Source organism: Humulus lupulus, chromosome 5 (assembly GCF_963169125.1).
Source record: "Humulus lupulus chromosome 5, drHumLupu1.1, whole genome shotgun sequence".
Taxonomy (NCBI): domain Eukaryota; kingdom Viridiplantae; phylum Streptophyta; class Magnoliopsida; order Rosales; family Cannabaceae; genus Humulus; species Humulus lupulus.
Window position 1 is genome coordinate 52,782,824 of NC_084797.1, and position 18,803 is coordinate 52,801,626.

Here is an 18,803-nt window from a genome sequence, read left to right on the forward strand (position 1 = left end):
TCAATGAGAAGAATTTCAGTAGTAATTCAATTAAAGATTAGTAGAGTGGATAGTAGAGAAGAATAGGATTCCTAATTGTTTTACAGTGAATTTAATCCAAGGTTTTGCTATTAATTGTTATTTTATTTAATTTTTAATTATTGTTTCTGAATATTACAGTTTCTTTTGCTGTGTCTAGAAAAATCAAGAATTCTAATTGATCAAATAGAAAAGAGAAATTAATTTACTGGTAATTGAGAATTCATTCCTTGAGGACGATACTTGGTTTTTACCATTTTATTACAAATTGCGACTGTGTGCGCTTGCATAGCAAAAATATCGCAACAAGTTTTTGGCGCCGTAGCCGGGGACTGAAAATAATTATCAATATCAGTCTAATTAATTTTTATTCTAATTTGATTTTAATTTCTCTTGTTTCTAATCTGTTTAGTTGCTTAATTTGTCTATCTCAGGTGAATTTTGGTATATGCGTGGCAGAAGAGGAGCAGACAGTCTTGTTCCTTTGAATCCTGAGATTGAAAAGTCTTGCAAGAAAATGAGAAAGAACAAGAGGGAGGCCCAAAAATCTGTGAAGATGGCACAGAATGATGGGGATGGCAGGAATGTTCTAATTCCTGGAGTTGTACAAGGGGGTCAGGCTCAAAACAATGCTGAGAGGAGCCTGAGAGATTATGTGCTACCCACTCTGACAGGAGTACAAAACAGTATACGCCCACCAGCTGTAGAGGCAAATAATTTTGAAATCAAGCCAGCTATTCTACAAATGGTGCAATCCTCTGTTCAATTTAATGGGTTGCCTTCTGAAGATCCTCACACCCATTTGTCTAATTTTCTGGAGCTGTGTGGAACCTTCAAATACAATGGGGTGAGTGATGATGCAATTAAACTTAGGCTTTTCCCATTTTCTCTGAGGGACAGAGCTAAAAGTTGGCTGAACTCTTTGCAACCAAACTCTATTGTCACCTGGCAAGATCTAGCTTAGAAGTTTCTGTCAAAATTCTTCCCTCCGTCCAAAGCTGCTAAATTGAGGGGAGAGATCAATAACTTTTTCCAGAATGATGGAGAGTCATTGTATGAAGATTGGGAACGGTTCAAGGAACTCTTGAGAAGATGTCCTCCTCATGGCATTGAGCAGTGGATGTTAGTACATAATTTTTACAATGGTTTATGTTCTACAACCAGAACCATTATTGATGCTGCAGCGGGTGGTACTTTTATGAGCAAGAGTGCAACTGGTGCTTATGAGCTACTGGAGGACATGGCCACCAATAATCATCAGTGGTCTGAGGAAAGATCATTGGGGGTCAGAAAGGTAGCTGGGGTGCATGAGCTGGATGCAATTACTGCTCTAACAACACAAGTAGCCTCCTTGACAAAACAGTTACAACAGAGCACTGTATCTGCTAATGCGGTTCAAATGGCAGCCAGGTGTGAAATCTGTGGTGGTCCTCACTTTTTTTATCAGTGTCCTGCCAATATTAATAATAACATTCCGATGGATCAAGCTCAGGTTCAAGCGGTGGGAAACTTTCAGAGGCCAGTTAATAATCCATTCGCCAATACTTACAATCCTGGGTAGCGAAATCATCCTAATTTTTCTTGGAGGAATAATCAGGGCCAGCAACCTCAGTTTCAGGGTCAATTTCAGAATAATATGCCTCAGCCACCAATGCATCAAGGCTCTTCATCACAATAGCCTAGGCCTCAACAGTCAATGAATCAAGCTCCACCTGAAAGGCCTAATGAATTGCAAGCTGCATTATTGACTCTCACCAACACTCAAACACAGTTTATGACAGAAACTCGCTCTTCCATCAGGAATCTTGAGATGCAAGTTGGTCTATTGGCAAATATGTTACAAAGTAGGCCTCAAGGAAATTTTCCAAGTAATACAGAGGTGAATCCTAAAGAGCAGTGCAATGCAATCTCTTTGAGGAGTGGGAAGAAGTTGGAAGAGCCAGTCAAGAAGTCTATACTTGCACCAAAAGTTGAAGTTGAGAATGAGGGTAAGGTAGAAGAGAGGTTATTGAAGACCTTGAGAAGAATCAGTCACCAATGAGTTATGAGCACCGCATCAAGATTCCATATCCTCAGCGACTTCAAAAGAAGACACTTGACAAACAATTTTCGAAGTTTCTAGATATTTTTCGAAAACTTCACATTAACATACCTTTTGCCGAGGCACTTGAACAAATGCCAAGTTATGTGAAGTTTATGAAGGAAATACTGTCCAAGAAGAGGAAGATGGAGGATTATGAGACAGTGGCACTCACTGAAGAGTGCAGCGCCATTCTGCAAAGGAAGCTTCCTCAGAAACTAAGAGATCCTGGGAGTTTCACAATACCCTGCACTATTGGGAATTTTGAGAGCATGAATGCTCTATGTAATTTGGGGGCGAGCATTAATCTAATGCCACTTTCTGTGTTCAGAAGATTGAAGCTTGGGGAAGCAAGACCTACAACAGTGACTCTTCAGTTGGCAGACAGATCAATAGCACATCCTTGAGGTATTATTGAAGATGTTTTGGTAAAAGTGGACAAGTTCATCTTCCCGGCAGACTTTATTGTACTTGATATGGAGGAGGATGCCAACGTCCCAATCATTCTTGGAAGACCATTCTTAGCCATAGGACGAGCTTTAATCGACGTACAAAAGGGGGAGTTAAGGTTGCGAGTCCAAAATGAGGAAGTAAGTTTTAATGTTTTCACAACAACTGAAATTCCTACCTGTTGTAGAGTTGACGTGGTGAATGATTGTCAAGATTCAATTGGTAAAAAGAAGAAGAAGACCAAAGAAAGATTTCGAACAGTTCGACGTCGTATGAAAAGATTATTGTGTGGCAAGTTTGAAGGTTTCGAAGACATTGGGGATAGTTTCAATATTCTCAACAGTAGAAGGGAATCCCCCTCGTATGACACGATGGCTCTCAAGGATGCAAGGGGTGGACTTGACCCAAGTTAAAGGTGTAGAGAGTTCAACGTCCGGCTAAATGACGTTAACGACAGTGCTTTTGGGAGGCATCCCATTCTTTTAGTTGTTTTGCTTTAGTTTTGAACAATTTAAAGTGTTGTTTTGGTTTTTATTTTGGACAATTTTTGGATTATTTTTGCAAGTTAAACCGTGAAAAGCGTGAAAAAAATAATAATAAATAAATAAATAAAAAAGAAGAAGAAGAGGATTTGTTTCAGGAGGCAGCGCCTAGGCGCCATAAGGTAGCGCCCCAGCGCTGCTCAACTTAGAAAGTGCCCAGAAATTTTTTTTTTCTTATCCTCCACCATATCCTCCATCTCCAGCTCCTCCACCGCCTCCTCCCTTTTGACGCTCGTGTTGTCATCCTGGTAAGTTTATTCTCTTTTCTTATATTTGTACATTGGGGACAATGTGCATCTTAAGTTTGGGGGGGGGGGGGAGCTTATTTTGTTTTATTTTTATTTTGTGCGTTGTTCAATTTAGCTTTTAGTCTCTTGTGTTATTTTCTGTGGTTGTTAGTGTAACTGTTAAGCCATCATTCTTGTCTGTTGTTGCTTTGTCTTTGCTCGTGAAAAGGAAATTGAATTCAACTGTGTGCTTGGTTCAATTGTTTTAGAGTTTAATTTAAAGGTTTTGTGGGAAATTTTTAATATGTTTTGAAAATGCAACATTTTGGATTTTATTATATATGTTTGACTAGGGTTGGTGGTATGAAAATTTGAATTTGATAGAACTTGCATTATTTGGCTTTTAAGGAGAAATCCTTGATGACATGTGTTTTGAAAAGTTATTTAGGCAATTTTTTTGGATCGATTGAGCTTTTCAAGCCAACCTTGATTTAATTTTCCCTAGATACCCTCTTTGAGCCTAAAAGTCGACCTTTTATTGTTAAACACTTATTCTGAGCTTAACCGAATACTTTATTATTTTTCATTTCCTAGATTTGTACCATGAGCTTATAAAATATAAAAGGGGATTGATTTATAATGGGTATTACTCTTGTGTTTTGGTGTTGGCAGTAGAAAAAAAAAATTCAAGAAAAGATTGAGAAAAAAGAAAAAGAAAAAGAGATTTGAGAGAAACTACTTTTCTTTTGATGTCCCCATTAAAATGCATAAGTTTGGGGGAAAGATAGTATATAAAAAAAAAAAAAACTCTCTAGTGTTTAAATTTCTCAATCTTTGCAAATAAAGAGGATCTTTGGGTTGTGTTAAATTGTGTTGTGAATATCAAGATTGGGTGCAAAGTTTATATGCTTATGGTAATGTTGAGCCTAAATGACAATTTCATCTACCCTTGCCTAAGCCTAACGCTATAACCTGTGAAAGTCCTTTTGATTTCAAAACACGTGTTATTGACATTAGTGGAGAAGGTCAAGTAATGCAAGCATATTGAAAAATTGGTTTGTGGAATTGTCTGGAATGAGGTTAGCATATATGATAGAGTCCAAGTGTTGTAGTCATTTTCGTGATATATTATTGATTTCCCTAATTGAACTTTACAAATTAGACTTTAAGGAAATTGAGCTGAAATTCTGGTTTTTAATATTGCAAGTGAGATTTCATGAGTTTTGGCAAAGCAGTATAGATGATAATGATGGTTTAGCTTGTTCGTTTTGTGTTTGTTTCTTTTTGTTAGTATAACTTGGTCTTTACTCGAGGGTGAGTAAAGGTTAAGTTTGGGGGAATTTGTTAGGGTCATTTTAGGTTTGTTTTAGGGATCGTTTTAGGTTGTGTTTTTAGTTATTTAGGATTGTTTAGTGAAGATTTACGCTTGTTTTCTTTTTGTTTCAGGTTTTAATGATCAAGTGCATATTATAGCATGAGATGAGAAGAAACATGTTAAAAAGGATGAATAAGTTGGATTTAGTGTTGATTGTGGAGATTCAAGACATCATGTGTGGAAGATTCAACATTAAAGAAGCTCAGTACATGTCGTTTATGTTCTATAACGCAAGTCTGAGACTTTATGCCACATTTTGACAAGGATTTAATCACTTTCTGGAAACATGTCTAGAAAAGAAGTTGCAGATATTTCTCTTAGCTTTCCACATCTTTTTGAATCATTCAATTCGGAGTTATATTGAAGGAGTAATGATCAAAATACGATGAGCTGACCCTGCAAGCTATTCAAAACGAGTCAATTTTATTCTGTGCAAAGTAGCGCCCCAGCGCTACAAACCAGCGCCCCAGCGCTGTCGAGAAACAGAGAGCACATTTTTATGCGGGTTATAGAGCCTAGGCGCTACGTTTCAGCGCCCCAGCGCCATCAATTTTCCAGAAACGTGTTTGAGACTTATTTACAGCGCCTCAGCGCTATCCCGTAGCGCCCCAGTGCTAGGGTCCGTACGAAAACACAATTTAGGGGAATTTTTAGGGGTAATCTTGTCTTTTCATGCAAAAAATGAATTAGGGTCTCTAAAAACTTCATTATTGACGTTTTTAGGGGGGAGATCAGATCAAGCAAGGAGGCTAGAGAAGAAACAACAAGAAAACTCAGAGTTCTTTTTCTTTTTCTTTATCTTTTGATTCTATGTTTATGTTTGATTTAGTCATGTTTATGAACTAAATTTCTGTTTAGGTTTTCTAATTGAATCTCTTGAAACTCTATTATGATTTAATGCAATTATCTATTTCTCCTTCATCTGAAATCTATTCAATTTGTGTTTATTGTGTATGTAATTGACTGCGCATCTTTTACATATGATTTACGAATTGGAATCAAAATCTGAAAAGTGAGATTTGAATATGCTAAAATTGAATAGACATAGATTTCAATTTAGAACGAGAGTATCAAATTGGTTTATGTGATTGAGGGTTGTATTCATTGCTTCTTATTGTTTGAATTGACCATAGAAATATAGGGAATTCACACTAGGTCGAGTTTTCTATTTCTTAACTCGAATAGTTAACACTTTTGCTTACCTATCATTTCAATGAGAAGAATTTCAGTAGTAATTGCATTAAAGATTAGTAGAGTGGATAGTAGAGAAGATTATGATTCCTAATTGTTTTACAGTGAATTTAATCCAAGGTTTTGCTATTAATTGTTGTTTTATTTAATTTTTAATTATTGTTTCTGAATATTACAGTTTCTTTTGTTGTGTCTAAAAAAATCAAGAATTCTAATTGATCAAATAGAAAAGAGAAATTAATTGACTGGTAATTGAGAATTCAGTCCTTGAGGACGATACTTGGTTTTTACCATTTTATTACAAATTGCGACTGTGTGCGCTTGCATAGCAAAAATATCGCAACAGCCACGTTCATGGATCTTATGAAAAGAGTATTTAAGGACTACCTGGATAAGTTCATTGTGGTGTTTATAGATGACATATTGATCTACTCAGGGATGAAAGCAGAGCATGAAGAGCACTTGCGAATGACGTTGGGATGACTCAAAAGTCATCAATTATATGCTAAGTTTAAGAAATGGGAATTCTGGCTAGAGAAGGTAGCATTTCTAGGACACATTGTGTCTAAAAATGGCGTGGAAGTAGACCCAGCCAAGATCGAAGTAGTGAAGGACTTGCCCAAACCCAAGAGTGCGACGGAGGTGAGAAGTTTTCTGGGATTGGCAAGATACTATAGACAATTTGTTGAAGGGTTCTCCAGAATAGCTACACCCTTAACAAATTTGACACGAAAGCAATAGAAATTTGTATGGACAAAGAAGTGTGAAGAAAGCTTCCAAACATTAAAAGACAAGCTCATATCAACCCCAGTTCTATGCGTCCCAAATGATAAGGGCAAGTTTGTAGAGTATTGCGATGTGTCGAAGCAAGGACTTGGATGCGTTTTGATACAAGATGAAAGAGTGGTCGCATATGCCTCGAGACAACTAGAGGAGTATGAGCAGCGGTACCCAACACATGACTTAGAATTGACAGTGGTGGGTTTTGCTCTAAAGATTTGGAGGCACTATCTGTACGAAGAAAAGTGTGAAATCTATGCTGACCACAAAAGTCTAAAGTACTTCTTTATGCAGAAGGAGCTCAATATGAGGCAACAGAGGTGGCTGGAATTAGTAAAGGACTATGATTCAGAAATCTTGTATCATTCGAGATAGGCTAATGTCGTGGCAGATACACTTAGTAGGCGGAGTTACGGAAGCTTATCAATACTTAAGGGGATAGCTCAACACTTACAAGATTATATTAAGAGGTCCAGAATTGAGCTAATAACTGGACAACTAGTTGACCTCATGATCAAGTCAACACTAATGGTGGAAATAAAGGAGAAACAGTAAGAGGACGACTTTCTTCTTAAGGTTAAGGTAGAAATACACAACTCAGAAAATGTTGATTTCTCCTTGACAAAAGAAGGCATGTTATAATATAGAAACCGAGTATGTGTGCCCGAAATTTGTGAATTAAGAGAAAGTATTATGAAAGAAGCCCACACTACTACGTATTCACTTCACCCGGGATCGACCAAGATGTAAAACAATGTCAAGACAATGTACTAGTGCGCGGGGATGAAGAAAGACATAGTAGAATTTGAAGCAAAATGCCTTACATGTCAACAAGTTAAAGCTGAACATCAGAGACCCGCTTGAACTTTGCAACCATTAGAGATTCCCGAATGGAAATGGGAAGATGTAGCTATGGACTTCATGACGGGATTACAAAGGATCACCAAGCAGCATGAGGCAGTAGAAAAGATAAGACAACGAATGGTTGTCGCTCAAAGTTTCCAGAAGAGCTATGCCGACGCTAAGAGGCGGACAGTTGAGTTTTCAGTAGGCGATCAAGTCTTTCTCAAGGTTTCTCCGATGAAGGGGATTATGCGTTTCAGAAAGAAAGAAAAGTTAAGCTCGAGGTTTATAGGTCCTTTTGAGATATTGGACAAAGTAGGGCATGTAGCATATTGGTTGGCTTTACCGCCATCATTAACTGAAACGTATAACGTTTTTCATGTATCGATGTTGAGAAAATATATATCAGATCCATCCCATGTTCTAGATTACAAGGCTCTGAAGATAAAAAAAGATTTCAGTTATGAAGAATTGCCAGAACGCGTTCTAGATCGGGGATCTAAGGAGTTAAGGTCCAAGAGTATCCCTATGGTTAAAATCTTGTGGAACAATAGCATAAAAAGAGAGTCCACATGGGAATTGGAAGAATATATGAGGGAGTGGTATCCTGAAATGTTTGGTAAGTAAATTTCGAGGACGAAATTCTTTTAAGTAGGGGAGAATTGTAGCATCTCGAAATTTTACTTAGTTAGATAGTAGTAGTAGTAGTAGTAGTAGTAGTAATAGTAGTAGTAGTAGTAGCTTAGTATTTTAGTTTTCGTGGTTATTAGTTCAAGCCGGGATTTAGTTAGAAACTCGTCGAGAAAGTTATGAATTTTATGAGTTTAACCTATGGTTTAGAAATATTAATTTTATCATAAGGTTTGATTAATTAATGTAGTCCTAGAAATATTACTTATTATAACATAAGGTTTCGATAGAATAATTAAGAACATGAAAATTGTCACGTGTATGTTTATTAAGGATTTAAGCATGTTAGATTAATAAACTAATAAAGTATAGATCTAGAAGGTCTAGAACCTTCCCTCACTTGTTAGGATTACGTTTTACTCAGTCAAAGTGGTTTAAACAAATTCATGTGTGCTAAAAGTGTGCAAAAACGTGTTTAAAATATTAGTGTATGTCGATATATCGCAGCCATAGGGGTTGATATATTGCCTATGTTGATACGGAAAACACGTCGACTTCGCACGAATGAAACCACAGACCCTTGGTATTATGGTGTAGGTGATATATCACCTATAGGAGGCGATATATCGGCTCTAGTAGCCATTTTTGAATTTTCATTGAATCAAGAACTAGAAACAGCCCTCAACAACTTTGACTTGTTCCTGAACGTCTTTGACCGAGTTCTAAGCATCTATTGAACAAATAATTCAAATTTATTCAATTTTTAGTCATTTATTTATTCATTTTAAAAGGAGTTAGTTTCACTCCTTGAACTCTATGAATAGGACCCTTCACTGAGCCATTGTATTCATCATTCAAGCACAGTTCAGAGCGTCCAAGCTGCTAAATTCATTCTAGAGAGAAACACTATGGTTTTGGGGTTAAAGCTTTCAAATCTAAAGCTTTTATAAACACATAGGAAGTAAGATTTTGTATGATTTCGGTGTTTGAGGTATAGATCGAAGTTTTAAGCTATCTAAGGTACCGTCATCTTCAGGTTTAGTCCATTTCCATTTTTTCTTATTCTTTCCTTTTCTTCAAATACTAATTTGTTATAATGACTTTTGGTTAGGTGTTTGAGTTTCTTGAAACTTAATGTCTTCGGTAAGTTACTATCTTGATGGTTTAGATTTTATATTTATCTTCTTTCTCTCGATGACTTATGGTTTCTTTATGTTTAGTTTTAGGAGTTTCCAATCCCACTCTTGTCTCCAATATTCCAGTTTTGGTAAGGAAAATTAGGTAGATTAGTTTGTGTTTTGATGTATGACAGACTTATGTCTGGTAGGATCAGTTGCCAAAATTTTATGACGGACCTAAGTTGATGTCTGTTGTATGACAGACTTATGTCCCGGGCTTAATTGCCACCCCCTGTATAAGCACTTATCATCTTATTATATCTGACTTGTTATTATATTCTATGACCTATAGTTACGATTATGACTTATGACTTATGACCTACGACTTATGATTTTTATTATGATTTATGATTATGACTTAGTGTAATGCCCCAAATTTCCTAATAAGGTTTAGGACCTTTATTAGGAGGCCGGGAGGGCCATAATTGATTTATTATGGTATTTAATGGTTATATGCATGTTTAGGTTAATTATACTATTATATGATGGTGAATGCATGCATATGGGAGAATTTATTATTGTGAGGGTATTTTTGTAATTTGGCCACTCTAGGCATAATTGTGTATTTTGGGTGCATGATTGTGATTAAGTAATATAGCCACATTATAAGGTGGATTGGTTTGAGCTTTTCGACATGAGACGATCATGAGATGTAAGTGTTCGGTCTAGTCATAACGGGTTTAAGTTCGGGGCTCGGGGTGAGTCTCGGGGTGAATTTAATGATTAGAGCATTACCGGGAATTAAAGGGTAATGGGTTATGATTTATTGGTATTTGAGAATGTTGAGATTAGCGGGAATCGGAGAGCGTTAATTATAATTAACAGTATAGGTTGGAAATGACGAATTTACCCTTGGGAGTGCTTAGAAGTTTTTAGATTGGCCTAGGGGCATTATGGTCTTTTGACCTTAAGGATTTATATCAGCTCATTTAGTTTGGAAGGCTGTGGAAAAGTGTAAAACAGAGCATCAACCTCATCATTTTCTTCTCTCTCGTACATGTTCCTCACTTCACTTCCCTTTGAATTTTGAGAGGCCAAATTGAGGAGTTAAGCTGGGAGATCAAAGGTGGGAGCTTAGGAACTTGATTCAGCCATGAAAGGGGATTCAAAATCAAGTTTGAGGTAAGTTCCAGGCATGAGTTTCATGGTATACCCTGTTTTTCTACTAAGTTTTCAGTTGGGGATTTTGATGTGTTAGTTGTGAATTAATGGAAGTTCTTGAGTTTGGAAACTTAGGTTTTGATGAGGGTGAGATGTTGATGATGTTTGGAGGTTTAAATGAGTGTTTGGAAGAGGTTTTGAGTTGATTTGAAGGGCTGGTTTGAGAGGAAAAACGCAGGGGAGTTTGCTCGTGCGTTACTGGTTTTTGGGCTGATCAGGGTAATGAGCCGCGGCCTGGCTTTAGTGTGCCGCGGCCTAAGGTGGTTTCTGAGGCAATTATGCCTCTGTCAGGGAGATGAGCCGCGGCATGGCTATGGTGAACCGCGGCCCATCAAGGCAGATTTGGCCAAAAATAGGTTTTTGGCTTGGGGATGCTAGCTTAAGGCATCGGGGTTGATCCTAGTACCCGGTTAAGTGGGGTTCGATTTCCCGGAGACTAGGTATTGGTTTGGGAACTTATGTTGATCATTTTTATTGATGGTATCTTATATTTGGTTATGACTACATGACCGTTAAAGGACCAAAGGACTGATCGTTCTCAAAGGTCGTTTCTTTTATTAATTCTCGCTCGAACCCAAGGTAAGAAAACTGCACCCCATTTGTGACATGCATGGCTATGATTGATGCATGTTGGATGTTTAAATGTAAACATTGATAGCATAATGAATGCTTGGCAATCTTGCCCATTTGCATATGATTATCATTGAGGCATGTTGGGTGATTAAATGTGATGCATGTGATGTACGAGAAACATGTGATTAGAGCATGCCATGAATGATGAATATGAGATTGGTCAAAGCTTGAGTCTCTGGGTTTGTGCATGATCATGATTATGCTAGCAACTGTTTAGTAAGCATGCTGACTGCCCTATTCTTGGATAACTGGCAAATGATACATATTGATAGCATTGCTTACTTATCCATGGTACTGACTAATTAGTCAGATTTGGCAAAGGGGCTAGTATCAACTGTTAAGCTGTGACTCATTAGTCAGGTTCGACAGTGGTACTAGGCACTGGTCATGTTGCACTGACTCATCAGTCAGAATTGGCAAAGGTGTTAGTATCAACTGTGAAGCTGTGACTTATTAGCCAGGTTCGGCAGTGATACTGGACACTGGTCACATAGAGCTGACTCATTAGTCAGAACTGCCTTAGCGTGTATCACGCAAGCCAATAAAGATTAGATCTAATCGACCATCAGCATTGAATGACTCAAAGAGCATTAATGCTAGACTGAACTTGAGGGTGGATGAATGAAATAAGAACATGGAGGCTAGTGGTTTACCTAGCAGCCACTCTCCCACTTGAATCATGTGATGTTCACTCACTGGTTTGAAAGCTTTATGCTTAGTGTGATTATAATGATAATCATTTGATAATGTTTATGTACAGTGTTATGTTTTCTTGCTGGGCTTCGGCTCACGGGTGCTATGTGGTGCAGGTAAAGGCAAGAGGAAGCTGGACCATCCTTGAGTTGTAGAGCTTAGGTGATGATGTGTACATATGCGGCTGCTCGTCCCCCACGGCCGAGGTTTAAAGTGGAACTAGGGTTGAACCCTGTTTTGCCGCGTAGAACGGCCTGTTATAAATATTTTCTGAAATAAACTCTGCAATTATATTTTCGGGATCCGAATGTATTTATTAAACGTTCTAGTGAAACGTTACACCCTAACCAATATGTTTAATCCCTAAACCGCTAATCATACTTAGTTATACGTTTTTGGCCAAATGACTCGATTAGCGAGTTTAGCACTGTTTACAAGGCACACCGTAACGGTCCCTGGAGTTGGGGCGTTACAACTTGGTATCAGAGCGAGCCAAGGTTTATGGTTCCTGAAGACAAGCTGGGCATGTATACTCATCGCTGAAGATAGCTTCATTCAAGGAATGGTAAATATTTCTGTAGCTACGTGCATAGCTGTTTGAATAAAATGTGAATGCTTTACCTGCACATTGTATTAGGGAGCATGAGATTCTGATAGAGCCTGGCTCTTGATTATATGATTATATGCTCCGTGAATATATATATATATATGACTGTGATCATATGATTGCATGCTCCATGAATATATATAATTGTGTTATTTGTATGTTGGGATTGGAGGCATGGTTTGAGTATTGGAGGAGCAGGGATTATGAGTAATGTATGAATGCCATGGGCATGTTTGTAGTACTGCAAGTGGATTATGGTTGTGGTGTGGTAAGACTTATCCCGTGGGGGAAGCCCTTGATATGCTTATTATGATTAATGGGTCAAGTTATTGACTGCAGATTGAATCAGCAGGTTTATATTCAAGGCAGATTATGAGGCCAGGTGATAGTTATACAGGGGCTGGGAGTTACAGCCAGGGTATTAGTTCTTCGTCTGCATCTTTGAATGTTCAACAGACGCTTACAGATTTGCAATTAAGATTGCAGAGTCATGAGGAAGAGATCAGATATTTGAAGCAACAGCGAAGTCTGTTGGGTAGTACCCCTTCTTTTGCTATGCCAGGGGTGGCATTAGTTTCAGCTCAGCCTAGGGTTGAGAATAGATGGGAATTTCTCTGTGGAAGATTCCTGAAGTTTTATCCTCCAATCTTTGAGGGAGGCCTAGATCCGTTCAGAGCTGAGCAATGGATGGGCATGATCAGCTCCATTCTTGATAGTATGGGACTGGTGGGTCACGATAGGGTGATTTGTGCTACATGTGTACTGCGGGATGATGCCCGGACATGGTGGGAGGTAGTATCCTAGACACGAGATACAGCTGTGATGGACTGGAAAGAATTTAGGCAGCTGTTTAATGAGAAGTATTATTGTGACGCAGCTAAGACTGCCAAGATGAATGAGTTTCTGAATCTTGTTCAGGGTAATGCATCGGTGACCGAGTATGCTACTGAATTTGATCGGTTGGCCAAATTTGCCTTAGACATGGTACCCACAAATATGGCTCGGAAGGAAAGGTTTATTCAGGGGTTGGATCCTGGTATAGCTCAGGGCATCAGAGTTGCCCCAGTGTATGAAGTCTCTACCTATGCCCAGGTAGTAGAGAAGGCTCTTGTTGTTGAGAGCATCAGAGATGGGGAAAAGGGTTCCACGAGGCATGGAGCTCAGATAGTGGTATCTCCACCTATTAGAACAAGTAAAAATGAAAGCTGGAAGACTCGTCCAAAGTGCACTCGGTGCAAGAGGCATCATCTGGGAGAATGCCGAGTAAAGGCATGTTTCATATGTAGAATGGTTGGGCATCTTAAGAAGGATTGTCCAAGACTAAGAGAGCGTAAGCAAAAGTGGATAGACAGATCGACTCCAGCTCAAGTGTTTATTCCAGAACAGTCGGAGTCTGAGACCGCGACTAGCTCCTCAGGGATGACAGGTCAGTCTTCTAGTTCTGAGTTGTGAATTATGTTGTTTGGCTTTGGCGCCATGTTATTCTTTTATTGGTATGTATATAGAGAAGGGTATATGGATGGTATATGTGGATCACATGGTTACGTTGTGATGGGAAAAGTAATACGGTATTGGCAACCTAAGAGATAAGTTGAGTTATGGCAAGGACTCATCGTTGGTTTCATGAGTTAGTTATGACTGACTATGGTTGATCCAAGGTATGGATCGGTTAAATAATTGTGGGAAAATTTTAAATGGCAAGGAAAGTATAGTAATTCTTGGGCTTGAGAGAGTGGAGAGCCTTGTCTCAATTAGTTGGTGTATGGTTCTGTGTGCTTATGAAACTTGTAGCGAGAGCTGGGGTTTGGTGCAGGGGGATGCATGGAACTCTTAGCTAGTGTGATGGATATCACCTGGATTGTACCAGTGAGATCAAGACAGACTGGACTAGTCTGTGAGTTCTGAATGTGTTCCCAGGTGGTCTGCCAGGGCTTCTTTTTATGAAAAGAGACTAGAATGGTGATTGGTTTAGTACCAGAAATAGAATCAGATGTAAGTCTTGTTTTGAGTGGCTCAGTGGAATTATAAGAATTAAAGGTTTAGTTGCTGAGTAATATGGAATCCTTTAAGATGATCTTGGATCTGGTTAAGACCAGTTAGAGATCAGAAAGAGAAAATTATGTAAAAGATTGTGCTGGTGTCAGATTAGAGCACCGCGAGTGCTGAGTATATTTTGAGAATTGGTTTGACGCTAAGTGTTTGTGAGTCAGATGAATAGAGCATTCAAAGATTTGTTTGAAATAGGATTTGTGATCGTCTTGGACGATGGTATAGTGATGTTTTCTCTGCAGAGAATTGCCAAGAGTGAAGAGTGCCTTGGGGACAGGAGTGTCCATGGATAGTAGAGATATTTCAGGTGCCTTGGGGAGAAAGTGCTGGATCTGTATAGACCAGGATCAGTTAGTGGGTTGTTATGACATCCTAGTGATAGAGAAAAGTGATTGCCTATGCAACATGTTGATTAAAGAATCTGACCAGGACTGGGTAGAGTTTCTGGCGAGCCAAGTGGCCAGTTTATTGTTTGAGATTATTATCTCAAGAGAGATAAAAGGAAGGATGGTAAAGTAAGCCACAGATGGGCAGGATTGAATGGAAAGCTTTAGCTAGATTAGCTAAAGGTTGTATAGTGACAGACATGAATCTGTGGTGATATAGAGATCGGACTTGGGATCCGATTGACATTGAGATTAACTGAGAGATTCTGGATGAATCTCATGATATTCTTTTATTCGTTTCATTCAGGCATCGTGAAAGGGTAATGTGATATGGAAATTTTATAGTGATGGCCTGAGATGAAGAGGCATATATCGAGGCATATGTAAAGCTCTTACCTGTTAGCAGGTCGAGGCAGTGTATCAGGAAACAGCAAGGCCATTACAGCCTTTGGGTATTTCATAGTGGGAATAAGTGAGCATCGCGATGGGTTTCGCGGTGGGATTCCCAGGTTGAAGGATCGGTACGAAATGGGTATTAAGTCATTGTGGACTGGTAGTCCAAGTGAGTTTATTATATCAGTAAGGATAGGTGAATAGTACAGCTGATCTATATTTGAGTCTCCTTGTGAGAAGGATAGAGAGCCTTCATGAACTCAAGATCCATCTTATCAGATGATGACTTTATTGTGACTTCCAAGTTTTGGAAGGGTTAGAAGGCGATGAATATATAAATGGAACTCAGTTCAGATTATCACTCTCAGACTGGTGGTAAATCAGAGAGAGAGGGTTATCCAATTATTATTGGAGGAACATCTTATAAGATAAGTGGGAAATATATATAAATATATGTCTGGAGCCTGAGATGGTTCAGGGGATTTGTGAGATTGCTGGAGCTTAAATTTTTGTTGCTCATTTCTCAGAATAAATGGGAAAGTATTATTGAACTGGAAAGTAGGAATGTGGAATTCCAAGTAGGAGGATGTATTTTCTCTAAGATATCACCATGGGAAAAAAAAAGAATGGGTGGGGAATTAAGGTAAGTTATGTCCTAATTTCTTTCAGCAGTTGGATCCTGAATGGGTCTGAATAGGGTGACTCTGAATCCGTTTTACTTTTGGCCTTGGCCGTTGTGTACAGTGAGTTTTGTGCTTCCATGGAGTGGACATGGGATTAAAGAACTTATAAATTGAATTGTGAGAATCTGAAGGTTAGGTTAAGTATTCCGGTAAGGAATAGCCAGTTTAGATTGTGACATAAGTAATGAGGTTCTGTTAAACAGAAGGTACCTTGGGTTAAGGTAAGGCTATAGAGATGGTGAGGTCGAGGTAGCGACCCAGAGAATTGAAAATTTATGTCAAGTGAGTGGAGTTCTGGTTCCGAGCTGTTGAGTAAATTTCGAGGACGAAATTTCTGTGAGGAGGGGATAGTTGTAATGCCCCAAATTAACTAATAAGGTTTAGGACCTTGATTAGGAGGCCGGGAGGGCCATAATTGATTTATTATGGTATTTAATGGTTATATGCATGTTTACGTTAATTATACTATTATATGATGGTGAATGCATGCATATGGGAGAATTTATTATTGTGAGGGTATTTTGGTAATTTGGCCACTCTAGGCATAATTGTGTATTTTGGGTGCATGATTGTGATTAAGTAATATAGCCACATTATAAGGTGGATTGGTTCGAGCTTTTCGACATGAGACGATCATGAGATGTAAGTGTTCGGTCTAGTCATAACGGGTTTAAGTTCGGGGCTCGGGGTGATTCTCGGGGTGAATTTAATGATTAGAGCATTACCAGGAATGAAAGGGTAATGGGTTATGATTTATTGGTATTTGAGAATGTTGAGATTAGCGGGAATCGGAGAGCGTTAATTATAATTAACAGTATAGGTTGGAAATGACGAATTTACCCTTGGGAGTGCTTAGAAGTTTTTAAATTGGCCTAGGGGCATTATGGTCTTTTGACCTTAAGGATTTATATCAGCTCATTTAGTTTGGAAGGCTGTGGAAAAGTGTAAAACAGAGCATCAACCTCATCATTTTCTTCTCTCCCGTACATGTTCCTCCCTTCACTTCCCTTTGAATATTAAGAGGCCAAATTGAGGAGTTAAGCTGGGAGATCAAAGGTGGGAGCTTAGGAACTTGATTCAGCCATGAAAGGGGATTCAAAATCAAGTTTGAGGTAAGTTCCAGCCATGAGTTTCATGGTATACCCTGTTTTTCTATTAAGTTTTCAGTTGGGGATTTTGATGTGTTAGTTGTGAATTAATGGAAGTTCTTGAGTTTGGAAACTTAGGTTTTGATGAGGGTGAGATGTTGATGATGTTTGGAGGTTTAAATGAGTGTTTGGAAGAGGTTTTGAGTTGATTTGAAGGGCTGGTTTGAGAGGAAAACCGCAGGGGAGTTTGCTGGTGCGTTACTGGTTTTTGGCCTGATCAGGGTAATGAGCCGCGGCCTGGCTTTAGTGTGTCGCGGCCTAAGGTGGTTTCTGAGGCAATTATGCCTCTGTCAGGGAGATGAGCCACAGCATGGCTATGGTGAGCCGCGGCCCATCATGGCAGATTTGGCCAAAAATAGGTTTTTGGCTTGGGGATGCTAGCTTAAGGCATCGGGGTTGATCCTAGTACCCGGTTAAGTGGGGATTGATGTCCCGGAGACTAGGTATTGGTTTGGGAACTTATGTTGATCATTTTTATTGATGGTATCTTATATTTGGTTATGACTACGTGACCGTTAAAGGACCAAAGGACTGATCCTTCTCAAAGGTCGTTTCTTTTATTAATTCTCGCTCGAACCCAAGGTAAGAAAACTGCACCCCATGTGTGACATGCATGGCTATGATTGAAGCATGTTGGCTGTTTAAATGTAAACATTGATAGCATAATGAATCCTTGGCAATCTTGCCCATTTGCATATGATTATCATTGAGGCATGCTGGGTGATTAAATGTGATGCATGTGATGCACGAGAAACATGTGATTAGGGCATGCCATGAATGATGAATATGAGATTGGTCAGAGCTTGAGTCTCTTGGTTTGTGCATGATCATGATTATGCTAGCAACTACTTAGTAAGCATGCTGACTACCCTATTCTTGGATAACTGACAAATGATACATATTGATAGCATTGCTTACTTGTGCATGGTACTGACTAATTAGTCAGATTTGGCAAAGGGGCTAGTATCAACTGTTAAGCTGTGACTCATTAGTCAGGTTCGGCAGTGGTACTGGGCACTGGTCACGTTGCACTGACTCATCAGTCAGAATTGGCAAAGGTGTTAGTATCAACTGTGATGCTGTGACTTATTAGTCAGGTTCGGCAGTGATACTGGACACTGGTCACATAGCGCTGACTCATTAGTCAGAACTGCCTTAGCGTGTATCACGCAAGCCAACAAAGATTAGATCTAATCGACCATCAGCATTGAATGACACAAAGAGCATTAATGCCAGACCGACCTTGAGGGTCGATGAATGAAATAAGAACTTGGAGGCTAATGGTTTACCTAGCAGCCACTCTCCCAGTTGAATCATGTGATGTTCACTCATTGGTTTGAAAGCTTTATGCTTAGTGTGATTATAATGATAATCATTTGATAATGTTTATGTACAGTGTTATGTTTTCTTGCTGGGCTTCGGCTCACGGGTGCTATGTGGTGCAGGTAAAGGCAAGAGGAAGCTGGACCATCCTTGAGTTGAAGAGCTTAGGTGATGATGTGTACATATGCGGCTGCTCGTCCACCACGGCCGAGGTTTAAAGTGGAACTAGGGTTGAACCCTGTTTTGCCGCGTAGAACGGCCTGTTGTAAATATTTTCTATAATAAACTCTGAAATTATATTTTCGGGATCCCAATGTATATATTAAACGTTCTAGTGAAACGTTACACCCTAACTAATATGTTTAATCCCTAAACCGCTAATCATACTTAGTTATACGTTTTTGGCCAAATGA

At 39.0% G+C, this 18,803-nt stretch overlaps 1 non-coding gene across 1 annotated transcript; it reads right to left on the reverse strand.

Moving 5' to 3' along the window:
- Positions 1 to 1,021: 1,021 nt before the first annotated feature.
- On the reverse strand, positions 1,022 to 1,128 carry LOC133781031 (small nucleolar RNA R71). The gene has a single exon (XR_009869829.1). It is a non-coding gene; the product is annotated as a small nucleolar RNA R71 (small nucleolar RNA).
- Positions 1,129 to 18,803: the final 17,675 nt, after the last annotated feature.